The sequence below is a fragment of the Theobroma cacao genome, chromosome 7, assembly GCF_053813885.1.
Source record: "Theobroma cacao isolate CCN51 chromosome 7, ASM5381388v1, whole genome shotgun sequence".
Lineage (NCBI taxonomy): Eukaryota > Viridiplantae > Streptophyta > Magnoliopsida > Malvales > Malvaceae > Theobroma > Theobroma cacao.
This window is the reverse complement of record NC_142645.1, coordinates 8,158,946-8,164,945: the sequence shown is the minus strand read 5'-3', so window position 1 is coordinate 8,164,945 and position 6,000 is coordinate 8,158,946.

Sequence of the window (6,000 nt, the reverse complement as noted above, 5' to 3'; positions counted from 1 at the left end):
AACAAGTAAACCTGTCGAAAAAAAAGCTGGGGTCAACATGAAATTATTATTTTATTACATAAATAATATATATCTTAATTTAAAATTAATCTTGAAAATATATTTAAAAATATTAAAAGATCAATCAAAAATTTTCTATATTATTTTGAGTATGATAAAGGGCAAGAAGGTTGTTTTTCTTTCTTTACCTTTGGTATGAAAGATGAAAAATAAGAAGAAGGAAATTAGGGATAAAAATATAAAATAATTAACATAAATAGGAAAAGGTTTTACCTTCTACTTTTTAAAGTATTATAAAAGAAAATGAAAAACGATGAGGGGAGTGTGAAATTTGATTATAAAAAAGAACACTTGAAATTGTAAGATTTTATAGTAAAGTTTATCATACATACAAATACTTTGTATAACAAAATTATGGAATTTTTTTTATTTTTATTTAGAGAAAAAAGATTCAAACTCGACATGCAACTACTAGTTGGATAAATGCTTAGGTGCAACATGCCAATTGTACTTCCATCGAATCATATAGTGATTTACCTAACACCTAAGTTAAGATACAAGCACTGCCTCTTATCAGAGATGTTGATAGAATGGAGCTCTTCCTATATCATTTCTTAAGCATGAAGAAGGTAATTAGAGGCGAACCCATTTCTACTAAATTGTTGAAAAGATTACTCAAACACAAGTTAAAATCCATTTGTCCAATACCCAACATCAAATTAACCCTAGTATGCTATTCCATTTCCAAAAGAATATATAGGATTAGGATAATGGGAAGCCAAATAGTCCATTTTCTCTCAAAAAAAATTTTTCATTAAAGAATAGTCTCATTGTGGTGTACATCCAAATGTTTTTTACTTTTTTTTTCTCAAAGAAGTATATCCAAATGTTAATTGAGAATGCTATAAGATTTCAATTACAAACATTATTAAACACGATATAAATAGCAGCTTTTTTCCATCAAGTAAAGAGTTAGCAAACATTGGTCTTTAGCAAACAGTTAAATACTTGGAATGGCAAGATGATTTAGTGCTAATAAAATCACTTTTAAAAAAAAATCAGAAGATTAGGTTTGTTTGAGTCAGTGGAATGCTACAGTTGAGAGTTTAAGCTAGTAGAATGCTATAGTTGAGGGTTTCAGTCAGTAAAAGGTAATAGTTGAGGTTTTCGACCAATGGAATGCTATAGTTAAGGGTTTCATCCAATAAAATGCTACAATTGAAGGATTATTGAGGGTTTGATGGCTTTTTTTCATGGACCAACTCATTTAAGCCCATAAGATATGAAAATGTAACTCTTTTTCTCGTTATTATTTAGAAAAATAAAAAAATGTTTTGACAAGCAATATTTGATATTTGTGTATTTTAAAATGTAAATACAATACTAAAATTATGTACAACTAAAGAGATGCTTTTAATTTTTTTTAGTCCAAATGTTAAAAAGTTATATCTAAGGCTTGGAATCAATTTTTAATCAGCAATTTTAAAATTCAACCCAATTAAAAAGTTTTCTTCTATCATATCTCAATTTAAAAACTTAAATTTCAAATTTCAAAAAATTATGAAATAAAAAATCAAATAATCTCAGATGATGAAAATTTTTTAAATCCAAAACTGCAAAACTAAAAAAATTAAACATCAATTGAAAGCAAAATTAAAACAAAAAGTTAGAAAACAAATAGTAAATGGCTTTATATTGAATAGGAAAAATCTACCTTGTCTCCCATCGAAAAATAAAATTATGCCGAAGTTGTAATATCGATATTATACAAGAGTAAAAGAAATCTAAAATTTCAATTGAAAAACTAATTGAGGAGAAATAGATGGAGAGAAAGAATTAATGATTGTTAAAAGTCTAAACAAAGTGTGATTGTTGAGGGAAGAAAATCTAAAAATCTAGAGCTATAGAAATGGAAAAGAAGTTATAGATCTAAAATAAAAATTCATTGTAAAAATCATGATGATGTACATAAAAAAATTGTTTCCATTCCCAAAATTTAATAGATCCATGTAGCTAAAATTAATTTAATTTTTTCTTTCAAAAGAGGAGAGAATTTTGGGTACCCACCTCGATGGATTATCCACATATGGATATGACTAATCCATATATGAAGTATCCATAGCAAAGAAAATGAAAGACAAAAATTAATCAAAAGATAATACATATATATATATATATTTTAAGAAAGTTTAAATGGTAACATATGTGCATGCAAATATTATAGTTTATCACTTTCTTAAAGAATATGTGTTAAATTTTGTTATAAGTCATAGACCTTGATAATCAAAATAAAGCCAAACATAAAGAATTATAAAACAAATAATTATCTATGGTTAGAAGATATCTTATTGAATGTAAATGGCAATGCATGGGTTAATAAACATTATTAGTTTGAACAGGTGTCACACCCTAACCTTAGAGGTTAAGGAAATGGCAAGGCTACATATGTATAAAATATAAATTCATTTACGTGAATCCTATAACATAACACAATATCAAACTTTTGGATTGGGATGAAAGTAATGTACTTTGAAAAAAGATCCACCACCACCAGAATAGATGTTAGATCTCCAATTTTGGTGAGCCCTACTATGAAGTCAAGGGAAATTCTATCCCAAGGTCTACTGGGTACAGGTAAAGGTTTGAGCATTCTCATCAGCTTTTGTCTCTTCACTTTATACTATTGAAAAATGAAGTAGGTCTTAGTATAATTCATCACATCTTGTTGCATATAGGTTCAATAGTACTCTTGTTTTAGTAGAACAACAGTGTGTTACTATCTAAGTGGTCTACCCAAAGAGTATCATGACATTCACGCATCATTTTTTATCTCAACTCTCTTACCCTTGGAACAAATATACAAGGCCTTTTGTAAATAGGATCCCATTTTTCACCCAAAAGTATTTGAACTTCCCATCCTCCACTAATTTCATGAGGACAACGACCTAGGGTCTTGCTTCAAGTTCTTTTCAATCACCTTGTAGATGTCCATGGTCACTTTACTTACTGCCATTGGGGTGATCAATCTAAGGGCCATGAATTTGACCTTCCTACTGAAGGCGTTTGCCACTTCTTTGCCACTTGGTTAACTCTCTCTACTTTATGCTGGAAATGAAAATCAAACTCGGCTAAGAATTCATGCCATCTTGCCTAGTTGGTTGTAAGTTTTGGTTACATAAGGAAGTGGCTAACTATAACGTTGTTTGTCTTTACCACGAACTAGGATCTTAACAAGTAGTGTCGCCACGCCCTTAAACAATGGATTAATGCCAAGAGTTCTTTTTGCTAGATTGTGTATCTCCACCAAGCTTCGTTCAATTTTTTGCTTTCGAATGCAATTGTAAAAGTAAGTTATTATGCACTAAAGAAAGGAATAGAAAATAGCATTTGGTTCACATAAATGCAAAAGAGAATAAATAGAAAAATTAAGAAAAAGATTACAAAATAAAAGAAAAAATTAAAGAAATGATCGTTTCAAGTTAGATAGATTAAAAAATTTTGTTCAACTATTTGATTAAAAAATATCACCTTGGAGTGACACCAATTTAGATATTGTTGACATTATATAATTAGAATAAATCATTACACCCAGTACCATACCTAACGCATCAACAAACTTAATCGAAAATATCCATTGAAAAAAAGACTTAACCAAAAATAAATAATTAAAAACTTCAAATGTATGAGCCAATGAGATTCACGAGGTTGATTAACCTCATGCTTTCAATCCGTTCTTGATCTTCCATTGAATCATAGAGCGATTTACCTTTGGTCTCAGGTAGACACAGCACAAACAGGCCAGCAAAAAGCACGATGCATCCAAACAAGCCATAAGAAAAGAAGTGGTTTTCCTTTGCAATAGAAATTAAGATAAGACAAACCACTCCACCTAGGATAATGGCTTGTTGGTATATTTTTAAAATCAAAGGTTATGTCACATAATGAAAAACTATCTTAGCTCAAAGGTTATATCACATAAAGTTATATAGTGTGTCTATTGGATTATAGGCAGGTTTTCATATGAATAGTTATGTCTCTTGGTAAAATGACATCCAAAAGTTATGAGATAAATTGAAAAGGCAACATAGCTCAAAAGTTAAATATGAAAAGTTATTGTTTCAAGTTATAACTCAAAGATTATATTTTATAGAATGAATAGTTGTCTTTTCGTAAGATGATTATTGAAACAATACCTTTATCCAAAAGTTGTGTTTGGCAAAATATAAAGATGCCTTTTAGACAAAATAGTGCCTTAATGAAAAGGTTGTGTTCTTTAAGAAGAGACACTTGCAAACCTATATAAAGGGCTTGTTGCTAACCATTTTGATATATTAAATTAAAAACAAAACAAGTGCAGAAAAATCAAGAGTAAGAAAAGTGTTGTGTTCTATTAACATAAACACTTAAGTTCCCATCAACTACAAAAGCGTCCAAATTCTTTATAATTTAGTTGCTGCAGAAAGTAGGCTCTAAGGCCAAACAACTTTGTAAACCCTTGGGTATATCTAGCAGTTTACTCTCGTAAAGTGTAATACAAAGTTAAACGTTGGTTTCATTGCATCCCTAGGTTACGTTTGGTTGGTGGAATATATAAGAATGAAATAGAATAGTTATTATGTGGAAATAGAATAGAATAGTTATTACTTAGTTTGATATGACAAAGAGAATAGAACAAGAATAATTATTATAACTTATTTTAGTGTTTGGTTGATAACAATAATTTTGGAATAAGAAAGGAATAGAAAATAAAAAGACAAAAACACCCTTTATTATTTATATGCCTATTTATTTTTATTAGATTTTTTAAATATTAATAATCTAGAATTTAATTAAAATATTAATAATTAATAATTTAAATATTAATATTTTATTTAATTTAAATATTATTACGATTAATTTTTATTTTATTTTATTTTTTAAAATATTAATATTTGATAATTTAAATATTAATATTTTATTTATAATTTAATAATAATTTAAATAAAATATTATTTAAATATAAATAAATATTATTTTATTTATAATTTAATAATAATTTATAATAATTTAAATATTAATATTTTATTTAATTTAAATATTTTTATGATCAATTATTTTATTTTATTTTATTTTTAAAAATTAATAATTGATTATTTATTTAAAATATTAATAATAGATAATTTAAATATTAATATTTTATTCATAATTTAATCATTAATATTTTATTTAATTTAAATATTATTATGATTAATTTTTTTATTTTATTTTATTTTTATTTTTTAAATATTAATAATTGGTAATTTATTTAAAATATTAATAATTGATGATTTAATTATTATTATTTTATATAATTTAAATGATATTTTGCTTATTTATTTTTAATTTATTTTGTTTTTAAATAGGAATAATTTATAATTTAAATATTAATATTTTATTTTATAATTTAATATTAATATTTTATTAAAAGTTGAAATCAAGGGAGAGGAAGAGAGAGAGAGAGAGAGAGAGAGAAAAATAATATGTTATACAAATAAAGTTGTAATATTTCAAACTTGTAAGGGGTATTTTTATCTTTATGATTTTTTGAGTTTATTCCTCAACCACAGAATAGCTAATACCATATGTAATACCATAGGAAAGGGTGGCATTAACTATTCCTTAGTTTTGAAGGATTTTTGAGAATAGTCATCTCTATGGAATGGCTATTCCTTGGTCTATTTCTCAACCAATTAAAGGAACTAAAATTCCTTGAGAATAAAGGGGGAATGGATAAGCCATTCCCCAACCAAACATGCTACTAAGGTTATTCGCATTATTCCCCTTTGCATATCAAGTGGTGGGGGTGAAATAAGTCTTAAAGATAACATCTACTGAAAGGCTCACCTTGAAGTCAATTTTGCTGGTTCTTGAATTCCATTTAAGCCTCATTTGCACCAATATGGCTTACCTCACAACCATTGTGGCAAAATTGCGCACACATGTTGAAAACAACTTTGTAAAGCCCGACCTTAAAAAACACTT